A 15,707-nucleotide genomic window follows, 5' to 3' on the forward strand; every position below is an offset into this window, starting at 1 on the left:
TAAGACCGGAAACAACAAGCGTTGGCAAGGATGTGGAGAAAGGGGAACGCTTTGACACTGTTGGTGGGAATGCAAGTTGGTGCAGCCACTCTAGAAAATAGTGTGGAGATTCCTTAAGAAATTAAAAACAGAGCTTCCCTATGACCCTGCAATTGCACTACAGGGTATTTACCCCAAAGATAGAGATGTAGTGAAAAGAAGGGCCATCTGTACCCCAACATTCATAGCAGCAATGGCCACAGTCACCAAACTGTGGAAAGAACCAAGATGCCCTTTAACAGATGAATGGATAAAGAAGATGTGTTCCATATATACAATGGAATATTACTCAGCCATCAGAAAGGATGAATACCTACCATTTGCACTGACATGGATGGAACTGGAGGAGATTATGCTAAGTGAAATAAGTCAATAGGAGAAAGACAATTATCATATGGTTTCACTCATACTTGGAAAATAAGGAATAGTCCAGAGGACCATAGCAGAAGGGAAGGAAAACTAAATGGGAAGAAATCAGAGAGGGAGACAAACCATGAGAAATTCTGGAATCCAGGGAACAAACTGAGCATTGCAGAAGGGAGGGAAGAGATGGGGTCACTGGGTAATGGACATTAAGGAGAGCATGTGTGGTGATGAGCACTTGGTGTTATATACAACTAATGAATCACTGAACACTATATCAAAAACTAAGGATGTACTATATACTGGTTAATTGCACTTAATTTAAAAAAAAAAAGACCTAAGTGTAAGACCTGAAACCATAAAATTCCTACAAGAAAATATAGGCAGTAATTTCTTTTTTTTTTTTTTAAAGATTTTATTTATTTATTTGACAGAGATCACAAGCAGGCAGAGAGGCAGGCAGAGAGAGAGGAGGAAGCAGGCTCCCTGCTGAGCAGAGAGCCCGATGTGGGGCTCAATCCCAGGACTCTGAGATCATGACCTGAGCCGAGGCAGTGGCTTAACCCACTGAGCCACCCAGGCGCCCCTAGGCAGTAATTTCTTAACCACAGAAATGATGATAGAAACATTTTTCTAGGTATGTCTCCTATGGCAAGGGAAACAAAAGTAAAATAAAGAACTAGGACTACACCAACAAGAAAAGCCTTTGCACAGGGAAGGAAACCATCAACAAAACAAAAAGACAGCCTACTGATTGGGAGAAGATGTTTGCAAATGTTATATCCACAAGTTGTTAATACCCAAAATATATAAAGAACTTACATAACTCAACACCAAATAAACAAATAATCTAACTAAAAATCAGAAGATCTGAATAGACTTTTTCCCAAAGAAGACATCCAGATGGCCAAAAGACAAATGAAAAGATGCTCAACATCACTCATCAGCAGGGAAATACAAATCAAAACCACGAGATATCACTTTACATCCACCAGCATGGCTAAAATAAAAAACACAAGAAATAACAAGTGTCTGAGAAGATGTAGAAAAAAAGGAACCCTCATGCGTTGTTAGTGGCAACTGGCGCAGCTCCTGTGGAAAACAGTATGGAAATTCCTCAAAAAATTAAAAATAGAATTACCATATGATCCAGTAATTCCATTACTAGGTATTTACCCAAAGAAGATAAAAGTACTAATTCCAAAATATAGAGCATCCTATGTTTGTTGCAGAATAATTTACAATAGCCGAAGTATGGAAGGAGCCCGAGTGTCCACTGATAGATGAATAAAGAAAAGGAGGCATCTATATACATACATATATATATATATATATACGCACACACACACAAATATATATAGGTGTGTGTGTGTATATATGACACAAAAAAGAGGAGGTATATATGTAACAGGATATTGCTCAGCCATAAAAAAGAATGGGATCTTGCCATTTGCAACATCATAGATGGAGCTAGAGGGTATAATGCCAAGTGAAGTAAGTCACTCAGAAAAAGACAAATACTGGACGATTTCACTCATGAATAAAAAAATAAATAAAACAAAGGAAAAAAGGGACAAACAAAAAAACAGATTCTTAAACACAGAGAGCAAACTGGTGGTTGCCAGAGGGAAGGTGGGTGGGGGCATGGGTAAAACAGATAAAGGGGATTAAGAGTACACTTATCTTGATAAGCAATTAGAAATGTATAGAATGGTTGAATCATGATATTAATTTTCTAAAATTAATAAAATACTGTAGTTAATTATATTTGAAGAAAAAAACTACCATCTTGCCCTGTGATTGGCAGAAACCCAATCAAAATTACTTTTTAGATGGAGTCTGGTTTAAAGGGCAAGGAGAGCTAGCAAAATGATGGAGGTAGTTCTAGAAATAATTTGGTTAATGATGGATTTTTAAAATTTGACATGTACTTTAATAATGTATAATAGCAGAATTGCAAAATTTTAAAAATATTGCATGGAGTCAGAACACAACACTCATGTCATTATTTTGAACTTTAAAAATACCACTATAGGCCTAAAATTATTTTGAATGAATAGAAAAATCAAAAGAACAAGGAGAAAAGAATCCCCAATGGTATATATTTATGTTCAACATCTCTTGAAAGAATTCTTTCCATTTCCACTACAAGATAGAGATTAATGTATTCTTTGATTAATGAATTAGAAATGCAAAAGAAGGGGAGTTTTCAGTCACTTCATTCAATTATTTGAGGGTAACAAAGATAACATCTTTGGGGACTGAATAATTTGATGATTATAAAGGCAATTTCAATTGCTTGTTTGCAATCCATATTTATTTCATATCCATTAAGGACAAATTATACCTACTATTATTACCCTACTTAGTAGAAAAATAAAAGAATGAGGATGCTTTCAGAAAAATTACAGCTCTTACATGTGGCCCCTTTCATTCAAGTACAATCAAGTGTATCTGTGTGTGGAAGAAACAGAAAATTCATGAATTAATTTTTAAAAAGTCATGAACAATGAAGGTTAAGATACAAACACAAACTCTTTTCTGTTGGACATGGGTATCTAACATTCCATTATCAAAGGAAGATTTCACCTGGGACAACATTTTTGAGATCTTGTTTAGAGAAGAAGTTTAAATGTGTCTATACAATGGATGTTTTCACAAATTTGTACTTGCAGCCATAACTTTATTTTTATATCAGTATGAGAAAGATGAAATGTCTGTCCCAAATTAAAATCCTACTTGTGATTCTATTATTCATCATTTGGAGTACTTTCCCTTCCCTTCCTTCTTGTTTAAAACATCCCTATGCACAGAACATTTTAATGAAGCAATTTAGTTACTCGTCTGTCTCACATTGCATAAAGAGGCAGGTAGAGCACAAGTGCTTAGAGCACAGACTTTGCAGTCAGATGAGCCTATGTATAAATCCTTTTTAACCCTCTTCTTAACTGTGTGACCACGGTCAAGTTCTTTTTACCTCTCCAAACCATCATTTCTTCCTCTGCAAAGTAGGGATAATAGCAACATCTATGTCACGGGTGGCTAAAAAAATGGACAAATGCATTATGCTACTATTAACATATGATATATTATTTACAAATATAAAAACTACATGTGGAATTAACTAAAATGTGATGTTTATGTCTATACAAATGTATACTGTACATAGGAGACATATATATAACATGTTTGCTTGTTAATGTACAAATGATGTTTGACTAGGATTTAGCAAATCCTAGATTTTACAAATAAAAAGTACATGATGCCCAGGTAAATGGAATTTCAGGTAAACGACATATTGGTCATCCTGTATTTTATCTGGCAACTGTAAATAGGTTACTTTATTGAGCTGTAGCGCTTTCAAATATCCCCACAGGTAATAGCTGTCAACAAATTTACCTTCGTTTTATAAGTTAAATTAGGGTAATAGCCCATTTATTAAATGGCCTGGAATAGTCCTATGCCAATTCTGATGAATCTGCCTCTTCATCTCTGATCATATAGCTCTCTAGTCACTTATAAAAACTATATAATTTTCAGATGTTGGGTTCTATTTAAGTGGCTGATGTCTAACTACCTCTAAAACATCACCTGACCAAACCAAAACTCACACATTCGTGCCATGCCAAGCTGCTAGACAAGTTCGCTGCCCCTACTGCTATTGTGGGATGGTCCATGTCAAAACTGTTACCAGAGCCAAATCCAGGAACACTGGTCATGCTGTTCCAGTCATTTTTTTCACCATCTGACACACCCGGTAGCACACTGTGAAGAGCCTACTGTTTCCACAATCCTACCAGTCTTCAGATGAGGACAGTGAGTTGACCTTCTTGTAGGCACCTCTAACCTCAGGAACCATTTTATGTGGTTCGGGGAGAGGAGGAAAAAAAAAAAAAAACCCAACAACAACAAAGCCACATCAATTTCTACAAATGCCCTTCAAATAATTCCTTTTTAAATTTCTTATCTTTTCTGAAACAAGTTAGAGGTGGATGGTGATGGTTGGACTTACTTTTTCTTTTAGCAAATCCTACATGGATGTGTCTAGCGCCTTTCTTTAGAATGTAAGGACACTACTGTACATTGTTGTCAGCTTTGGGGCTTCTGCCAAAATCTGAGACAATAGAAGAAAATTCATTTAACATCCAGATACATTATTTAATTCACATTGACTAATAGAACTAATTTAATTACAAAATGCCAGCGTTTTCAATTTAATTAATAAGCATCATACATGATATTTATTGACAACTTAAAACCTGTATTCAAGATAAATGTAGACTGTAATCATTTGATCTCAGTGAAATCATCATTTAAAAATGATCAACTCTGGCAGCACCTGGGTAGTTCAGTCAGTTAAGCATCTGACACTTGATACCAGCTCAGGTCTTGATCTCAGGGTCATGAGTTCAGGTCCTACGTTGGGCTCTAAGCTGGGCATGGAGCCTACTTTAAAAAAAATGATCAACTCTGTTTTAATATTACGTGATCTATGATATTCTGATTTGGAACTCTGCAGGATGACTTTTAATCACTTGGGGGTCCATATATTATTTCCTTTCTTGACATTTAGCTTAATTAATCTCTAAATTCCTTCTCTGGAAAGTCCTTAATTTAGGGTTGACAAAGACCTATCTTGACCTATCATGCTTCTTACCATATTTATTGCTTAGCAGTTCTGTCATTTTCATTCCTTTAGTCATGGATTTTTTTTTATGTTTATAGTTAACAATTCCACTTAAAACTCTTAAAATGTTTCAATCATTCCAATATTGAATACCTATCCCAAGAAAATAAGCTTAAAGAACACAAATTTTATGCACAAAGATAGCCACTCTGAAATTATTTGAAATACAAAAAAACCTTTAAAACTGTCTATGTATAGAAAATTAGGAAGCAATCTTATATATATTTATATACATATATATAGTATATATAATATACTGAATATATCATATGTCTATTTTAAGTGACATTTGTCAAGAATCTGAGAACATAGCGAAATAGATTTTATTTTGTATTAAGTGAAAAATTAAATATTAATCTATATGCTCTATGAAAATTACATTTAAAACACTTCTAATAATAATAATAACAACAACAACAACAGACCAGTAAGAAATATACCATGTAAGCCAAGATCAACATGGGTGGTAGACTATGGGAGGTATTTTTTCCTTCTCAACATCCTAATTTTCCATTTCCCCCATTTTTCTGTAATGACTATATACTCCTATAGGATAGGAAAAAAACAATTTTATCTTAAAACAACTTTTTGGGGTGCCTGGATGGCTTAGTCAGTTGAGCAGCTAACTCTTGATCTCAGCTCTGGTTTTGGTCTCAGGGTTGTGGGTTCAAACCCCATTTTGGGCTCCAGGCTGGGCATGGAGCCTACTTACAAAAATGATAAAAACAACGTTTCATTAAGCCTTTGGAAAACTACCTTCTTTCTCCCCTACAAATCAAAGAGATGAAACAACTTCCTCTTCTTCCGCTTCTCCCACTTTCCCCTCTTTCTTTTGGTTTGACCTTAAATTCATTTTGCCTTCAATTAAAAGCCACAAATGGTTGAATAAATATATTCAAATGGCTGAACAAATGTATTCTCTTATGTTATTCTTTATCTGATGACTAAAATCTAAACTTTTCTACCAGCCATTTTGGCACCATGCAGAGATAGCTGTAATGTACCCCGAGATGAGGGAGCTGCTTTGTACTACCATACAGTCTTCATTCTAAGAAAAATTAATTCTTAATATTTTATATACCATTTTTAAATTGTCTTTCTTCCTTTATAAGAGATAATGAACTGCAGTCAATATATTATAAGCATCGGTTATTACTGTGCTAACCATCACCACCACCTACTATTTATGGAGCAGTTTCTCAGCTAGACTCCTGAAACTGCCATCTAACTCGCCTCCTGCTTCTACCTTGGCCACCTAACCGTCCATTCTCAATGAGTATCCAAAATGCAATTCTGCGACATGTTAAAATATGGCAGAACCTGTCATTCTTCTTCTCCAAAACTCCTCAGTGGTTTCCCGTCTCTGAATAAAAGCTGAAGTTTTCACAGGGAACTGCAAGCCCTTTCGGATCAGATTCCATTCTCCGCTCTGGCCTCACCCCCCATCTTCTTCCCTCCGCCAAGGTCAGTTGGCTTTAGGTTGGGCCACTGGCCTCCCTGAACCTCCTGGAAATCTTGAACACGCTCTTGCCTCGGGGTCTTTACGTTTGCTCTTCCCTCTGCCTGGTCTGCTCTACCCCAGTGCACGTGGCTTGCTCCTGTGTTTCTTGAAGGTCTCTGGGAATTGGTCTCCACGTGAAAGAGGACGCTTCCCCCTCAGACCCTCTCCTTTCGAGCTAGGCCTCCTCCTTGATTTACTGCTCTAACAGAATGCGTCATCCTCTGACACACTACATAGTTTACTTGACTGTTTATTGTGACTTTCCCACTAAAATACAAGCTTAATGAGGCAAGAGATTTGGTTTTGTTCACTGCTGTGTCCCCAATAGGCAGAACAGTTACCTGGTACACAGTAGGTGCCTGGTAAATTCTTGACCAAGGAAGGAGTGCAGGGAGGGAAGAGTGGAGGGAGGGGGAGGGGAGAGGAAGGGAAAGGAAGGAAGGAAAACTTGACACAGATTATCTCTTCGAACTCTCCCAGCACCTCTGTAAGGTGTTACTATTTTGTTATTTTAACTTATTTATTTGACAGACAGAGACCACAAGTAAGCAGAGAGGCAGGCAGAGGGAGAGGAGGAAGCAGGCTTCCCGCTAAGCAGAGAGCCCGATGTGGGCCTCGATCCCAGGACCCTGGGATCATGAGCTGAGCCGAAGGCAGAGGCTTAACCCACTGAGCCACCCGGGCGCCCCTGTAAGGTGTTACTATTATTATTTCCATGCCACTCATGAGAAAACTGAAGTCTAGAGAGTTCACTTAGTCAAGATCACACAAACTGCAAATGACAGAGCTGAGACTAAAACCAAGTTTGTCTGTCAGGACAGTCCATTCTCTGAACCTCTGTGCTTTACAGATGACATTAACAAACACCGAAAGGATGCCAGTGTTGTATATTCTCCTCAGCCAGGGTTGTGCTGTTGGGCTGAAACAGCCCTCGAAATACTCTGGGGAAAATTTTCACGAGGCCAGATCCAGAAAAAAACACTACCTGGGTGTCTTGGAAAACATGTCTGAGCCTCACCCTCCTCGTCTGTAAAATGTGGCTTATGGAAACCAGTGTCTCCGTTCTCTTGTCACGCCAGCATTTTTAGGAACCTGTTCAGCTGTGTGGTGAAATGCTTATCTTTTCCACTCAAGAAACACCAAAAGGAAATTTCTTCTGCTAGTGTGTGAGGTATAGGGTAAACTCTGGCCTCTACTCCAGTTTAAAATGATATAATAAACTGACGACAGATGATAATTTTGTGCGATCTACGCGGGACCCTCCCACTTCAAGATGGAGGCTGTTTTACTCTTCTCTGGAGTGTCAAAAGGAAGCTATCAAACTGGGTAAGTACACAGAGAATATGAAGTCGGTGTTTGCCTCTGACTCTTCCCGTTAGCGAACACTACTGCGCACTCACCGTGCAGGGGCTGGGAGACGACGTCAGAGATGACACGGCCCTCGCCTCTGAATCACTCACAACGGGGCTCGCTGGGAGCACCTCGTGTACATGGCCTGTTTCTGTGGACATACTGTGCTGCTGTGGGTAACATGTGTGCATACTACATACACACACGGTGTATACATGCGTGCGCATATATATTTGTACATATGGCATGCATATATGTACTTACTGTGTGTACGGGTAACCTTTGAACAATACACATTTGGACTATGCGGGTCCATTTACACACGGATTGTTTTTGATAAATGCGGAGCAGTATTGTACTGTATCATCTCTTTATGACTTTTTTTTTTTGCTTTTTGCTTTTAAATAGGCTCCATGCCCAGCGTGGAGCCCAACACGGGGCTTGAACTCACAACCCCAAGATCAAGACTGAGCTGAGATCAAGAGTCAGATGCCTAACTGGCTGAGCCACCCAAGTACCCCCTTATGACTTTCTTAATGACATTTTTTTTCTCTAGCTCACCTTATTCTACGAACACAGTATATAATACATGTAACATCAAACTATGTATTAACTGTTTATGTTCTCAGTAAGGCTTCTGGTTAACAGTAGGCTATTAGTTAAGCTTTGAGGGAGTCAAAAGTTATATACAGATTTTTGACTATATGGGTACGGATGCACATTATTTTATTTATGTTCTATATTATTTATATCACTAAATCTAAGGGGAAATGATGAAACCTACCTAAGGAATTTAAGTTAAATGCCTGTATACTAAAATGTCTCTCCCAAATCTGTTACAGGGAAGAATATTCTCTTGCCTTCTTAATTTTACACTTTTAAGTATAAAATGGTCTCAGGTACACTATTCATCGTATAGAATTCATTTGTCTTTGGTTTTTGAGGAGAATCACTCCTACTACTGGCTGCCAGAGATAGTCAGTATAAAGCCCTGCTTAGCGTCAAGTAACAACAGAATTCTCCTTTACTCTTTCTTCCTTCAAATTCAATCTGAATGGAAGCCCAACCTTTGCCAAGGTGCTGCAGTTTCTCCTTACTCCCTCATCTCATCTTTAAAGTCTACGTAAAGATGCCTGGGCCTGCCTGTTGCTGTTACCATGGCAACACCCCCTTAAGCTCATCTGTGAAAATATTCCAGATTTCAGTTAAGTCTATGATGGTGTTACCTGGGTCAGTTAGCTCTGTGGGATCTTCAATTAGGCAAGCTCATTAATAGTAAACCATTAGCTTTGAACAACCAACTGCTTAATTATTTCCCTAAAATAAATCCTATCACTCATTGTTCAGACCAAGTAAATAGATGTCAATGTTGACAAAGTTCATTTAACTTTTTGAAATTACAGAGCAAAAAGTTGTGAGTATGCATTATTTATAAATTGCTTTAAAACTGTGCTTGGTGAATAGACAGTTACATTTAGTGGTATTCTGAAACTGTCAAGAAATACTTAGAACCTAGACACACTGGCTCTTTCCAAATGGGCTGGCTGATAGATGAGAAAAACAAACATTTGGATGACTGAATTTTCCTACTTTTCTTCTTGGTAAACTCATAAATTATGCTCACAAATTCTGGAACTCAACCAATCAAGTTCCAGCAAGAGTATTTTTTATTTCTCCTTTTAAAAATACTGACTTGGCTGTCCTAATTATCAAATAACTAGAGTCCACTAAAACACTGCTAGCTCAAATGTCATTACAATTTTCAAATGCTAATCAAATACCTTTTTTTGATATTCACTGTGGATATGTTTGTACTTAAACACTTTCAATTTTATAAGAATTGGTAAACTACAACAGTTGGTTGAATTAAACGTAATGGAGAAGACTTTTGTGTTTTTACAACAGCAAAACAGACCAAATGGACTCTTTTAAAGTTGTATGTTCACAAGCAGGTAGGTGGGTCATTTGGACTGTGACCAGTTAAGTCATTGGGTATGATACCTCTTAATCACCACCATCCAAATTTTCAATCATGTCTGAAAGCCTTAGAAAATGGGATTTTTCCACAGCATGTGATTGCTATAGTCTGATACTGTGTTTAAGTCAAGATGTTAGGATCTTGCTTTAGAATGGTTACATTCCATGCTCGCTTCGGCAGCACAGCACATATACTAGAATGGTTACATTCCAAGAAAATTCCCATGAACATTTCATATTGTTCACATCAGGCCAGTGCCATGTAGTTCTATATTGGAGCCTGAGGCAAAAGGAAAAAAAAAATCAGTAACACCGATCCTGTCTTTATTTAAAATTTTGATGTTTTGTTCAGAGTGGAATTTTTACATTAATTTTGATTTTTAAAAACACTACATTAAAATATTATTTATATTGATTATTTAAGTTTTTGGTACACCCTTAAATTTTTTCCCAGAAGCAACTGCCTCATTCACCTGACCCTAGTCCCGGCCCTGCACCAGTCGATATAAATTTGAATCCCTAACTTCAGGCTGTCTGAACTCCAGAATACCTTTGGGGTTTATGAACGTAGTTTGATTTGCAACCACTAGATGGAGACCTTTTCATTAGGTAACATGGACCCCCTCCCTCAATCTGTAGAAGGTTGCAGCTGTCAAAGAACATTCAGATTAAACAGAAATAAATTCTTGGTTAATTTTTAAAACGTGTTAGGAAAAAAATAGCGAGTAAGAAAGAAAGCTGGTATTGTCGCTGGCAGAGTGTGAGTTGAAGAGTCCTCAATTTGACTCCCAGTCTCCTGCATTTAATACCAGCTGTGCAGCCTCTCTGAGCCTCAGTTGACTTATCTGTAAAATACAAATAAGGTCCCAAACTCATAAGGTCGCTTTACATGTAATATGAAATCTCCTAAAAAATGGATGTTCGTCAATAAATATGCTCCTTTTCTTCTTTGCTTCTCTTACAGAAGATTTGATATAGAAGAACGGTCTACTAGCACCCAAGGAACTATACTCAACATCATGCCCCTTTCCAGTTGCTGCTCTTTGAAACCAGGTTTAGAGGGACACAGCTTCAGAAATCCCATCAATGCTTAAACTCTGTGTAACCTCAGTCCTGAGACCAGCTCCTATTCTTTTTCTAAGTCAATCGACTTGCTATGAAAATTGACAAGTTCATTTCCATCCAACAAATCTTTACAGAGATCTTTACACCTCTGCCAGGTGCCCGAGGTATGAAAATAAGACAAAACACTGTTACCAGGAGCTCACAGTATCTAAGTTAGGTGCGAGGTTAAATAACGTAGGCATTACAAATTATGACTCAATTTTACAAATAAATGTTGAAATTGTACAATATGCAAGTGCTGTACTGGGCGTTGACATGCATGCCTATACCTACAAGTCAGAAAAACACAGCCCTGGTAGAGGCAGAGAGAATAACAATCAGATCTACTTCTTCCTGGTTATGTGAATATCAGCAAGGCCCCGACTCTTCTGGGGTTCATTTACTTTTACCAGTCAATTCAAGTCAACGATAGTGACAACCTCATGTGATCGTTGTGAGGATAACATCATATACTGCATACTGCATAGGACAAGCTATGGTCCATGATAAGAACTCAAACAGTGTCATTCATTATTATTAGTGCTAATAGAAATGTTGGAATACGCGAATAAACTGTGTACTGTGAGGCTTCCAATGTAGAGGAATTACTTTTATCTCATTTCTTCTTCTCCTGGCAGTTGGGAGAATGAGATGAGATTGCTTTTTCTGATATGCTTGTAGAAGATCCTCTAATGAGGAAGACTCCCAGGACAATTTTCTTCACAACTGAGTATGCAGAAAGAAGTGGCATATGAGGAAATAGGTTGAAGGTGTGTAGGTGGTGGTGACGTGGCGCTATTTTGTAGCCTTTGTGGATTTCTTTGCTGGATATAAGTACTACCACCATAGCAGATTTCAAGCTACCAGAGGTTTAATAAGCAGTCCGCAAAATTTTTGCAAAGTCATAATCTGTTCTCCTGCTCTACTTTGAGCAAGTTCCAGCACACCACTGACAGAAAGCTATGGACACCAATGGACTTGTTTAAGGCACTGAGGACTTCAGAAACAGAAGCCTGAGAGCGTTTTTCAGATTTATTATAATTTTCTTTATTACCAATTTTATTTTTAAGTAATCTCTATACCTGATATGGAGTTCAAAACCCACAACCCCGAGATCAAGAATCACACAGTCTACTGACTGAGCCAGCCAGGTGCTCCTATTTTGAATTTTTAAATAAAGATTCTGAATCTTATTACAGGACTTCCTGATACAAGGGCCTCTGTCCCTTGTAATACTGGTATTAACAGTACACCATTTTCTCAGCTGATTGCATTTTGAATAACGGATCCTGAACCCTTCACTTGGAATAGTGTTTACCTTCTCCATAAACTTAGCTTGTTTGTGTAGTGAAAATGGTCTGCATTCTTACCCACTGTCTGTTTAAAAAAAAAAAAAAAAAAAAAAAGCAGGGATGGCACTGTGTTGTTTTCCAGACTCTCCCAATCTCTCCATTTCAGAAGGAAGCTCAAGTCTGGATGGTCCCTGCACTTAAAGCCTGGGGAGGGGGTGGCAGAGGTAGCTAGGGAGGCTGTGGTGGGGGTAGCTACACTTTCAGAAGCAGGCAAGTGCAGCGTCTGAATTTCTTTTTTTTTTTTCCATTTTTTAAAATTTATTTTCAGCATAGCAGTATTCATTATTTTAGCACCACACCCAGTGCTCCATGCAATCTGTGCCCTCTATAATACCCACCACCTGGTACCCTGACCCCCCCCCCCCGCCCCGCCGCCCCTTCAAAACCCTCAGATTGTTTTTCAGAGTCTATAGTCTCTCATGGTTCACCTCCCCTTCCAATGCTGCTTCCCAAGTGCAAAGGGGACCTGGAATCAAATTTCATACAATATGATTGAACAATTCTCCACAATTGAAGTATAAACACATGGGAAGTTAATCTGATGACTGTTACATTTACCATCATGCTGGCTTTTGCCATAAATAGTTAAAGGTAGAAAACAGTCCATTATGAACCTAATGAATGCTACCATTTAGTAAAAGCCATATAGTGACTATTGTTAGGAGCTATACATATATGTAGTCATTTCATTTAACGCTGACACAACTCCGCATGCTTTATAGAAATTCGTATCACCATTTTACACATAAGGAAGTAGAGGTGCAAAGGAACAAAATTACCGACAAAGATCTTCCCATTAGGAAACAGAAATCAGGACGCAAACCCAGTCCATGTTCTCAGAAGTCTGGACACTCTGCAAGTCTTTGAGTATATAAAGATGAAAAAGAAAAGATCCTGGCTTTAAGCAGCTTACAGCCCAGCAGATCTTTATGAACACCTTTTATATGCCCAGAACAACCAGGCGTCTGTCATCCAAACCACTAGCAACATCATCTAGAGAAATGGCCCCACCTGCACATGATCAGTGCACCCGCCTTCCTCACAGATGCCAAAGGTTCCAGTTTCTTGAGCTCAGATGAGACAGTGCATGGGGACAAGAGAAGGGTGGCTAGGAAATCAAGCGAACACTTTGGGGACTAGTCCTCATAAACTGAGCCATTCAAACATGTACTTTTTGCAAATCAATGAGAAATTAAGCGAAGAATCTGTACTGGTCAAGACACCAGGATGCTCAAACTAATAAAGGTCTAGAAACGTAAGTGAACCAGACTGAAATGCCTCATACAGGGCTCTTGCATTTAAAGCAGGACACCCATAAAATCTGAAATTATAATAAACTGAGTATTTTAGCATGAATATGGTATGTCTCAAATATTGCACGAGATACATTTAATGTTGAATATACTTACTTATATTTAGTACTTATACTAAAAAAATTACCCATTTCTCTGAAATTTAAATTTAACCAGGCATCCTATATTTTTAATTAGATAAATCTGGCAACCGTACACTCAAGGGAAAATGGGTTTATAATTATATATTGCTATATTGCTCCCATTCTAATCTTTGCTCTTTGAGTACCCTGACCTACTGTATATGGAGCTACTGAGACACACATAAAAGCTAGCCACTGGCGTCTCCCAGGCAGAAAAAAATTAACATTTTCCCAGGATACCTTTTCACTTTCCATTGACTTTACTCCCACCCCTTTCAACCAGACTACTTTAATAACTGGTATGCCCCAGGCATGAGTTTTAGTTGCATCTCATAACATACAAAACACTTTTAAATGTATCTGAATTAATATCTTTGTTTCTATGCATAGCAGTTGAGTTCACTTGCACATGACTAGCTGACCCAATGTTAAGTAGTCATTTAACTAAGCATTTATTCATTTCAATTTAAAATTTTTTTTCTAAGCTGGAACCTGTATTTTTTCCAAGTCTCAACTGTTTTAATAGTCACGTGCAAAACTCCCAAGTCCTGGGTCCCATACATTGTGTACCAAGTGGAGAAAGTGGGGTCTTCCTCATTTCCCTCCGTCTACAAGGGATGGTAAGGGCTCAGGCAATTCAGCAATACTTGATTTTATGCCTGTAAGTGCTCCTGGAAAACACAGTAGGCTTTATACATTTTTTTTTCAACTGAATCCATGCCAAATGCACCGGCCACGGAAGCATGACCCTTAACTAGGAGTAAAGTGATGACACCCCCCCCCCAACACACACACACTTGTCGTGGCTTAGTCATTTATGAAACCAAAGACCCGATACACATAGAAAAAAAGAGGATAAATCTCACCCTCCTTCGTCACACAACTCCTATAAGGATCAAAGGAGATCAGGTTGGAAAAAGTGTTTGGGAACCTCTAGAGTGCCTATAGGTAGTTGGTAACCACCCTCCAGATTCTTATCAACCGCCCTCTGGGGTGATTTGTGCAAAGGGTCCTTTTGTAATAATAAAAAAAATATTCAAAACACAATTTTGCTGAGTTGTGAATCTGAATTTTTATACCAGGTTTCCTTAAAGCAAGATTTCTCTGTTTTCAGCTACAGTAACATAGAAAGGAAGGCTCTCTTAATCAGAAAAACTGTCATTGTTACTATGTGAGTATCTAAGTCAATTACTAGGGCACTTTGGTAGATTAGACTCATTTTGAAAGTTGTTTGTGAAATGTATTTAATTGGTTTGTCTGTTTTGATTTTGAGTGTGAGTCTCTGTAGCTGTCCATGTAATTATGGCAGTTTTGCAACACACCACAGAAAAAAACCAGTTGTTCAGTCTGAAGGCAAGACAGAGATTCTGTGTGTACATTGTATATAAAGCCTTCTGGCTGTGAGTATGAAACTCTGGTATAATGAAGACCTTGTATTTCTTGTATATGAGGCCAGAACTCTTCTCATAATGCCAGGGATCCAGCATCCTCTAAAGACTGGGAGTAGCTGCTGCCAAAAATGACTGAGTATCATGAAAGCCCTTGTACTGTACAGTATGACGGTGGAGAGGGTCCAGGGGAAAGACCTGAATTTGTAAATAAAATATTTATCGTCTGAGTTAACTGAGTAGCTCCTAACAGCTGGGTGTGTGTGTATGTGTGTGTGTGTGTGTGTGTGTGTGTGTGTGTGTGTGTGTGTGTGCGTGCATGCTCATTTTGATACTGTGTAGATTCCAAATGCAACTGAAATGCAGTAGTTGTACAATTTATACTGATCAATTCCATGAGAAAACTGGGATGAGTAAAAGCTTTGAAGGCCTTGCTGTCTGAAAATAGTGCATACTATTTTTTTAAGGACACCATTTTATTTCAAATACACATCATTTGGCTGTTCATTTT

This window comes from Mustela erminea, chromosome X, assembly GCF_009829155.1.
Source record: "Mustela erminea isolate mMusErm1 chromosome X, mMusErm1.Pri, whole genome shotgun sequence".
Classification (NCBI taxonomy): Eukaryota; Metazoa; Chordata; class Mammalia; order Carnivora; family Mustelidae; genus Mustela; species Mustela erminea.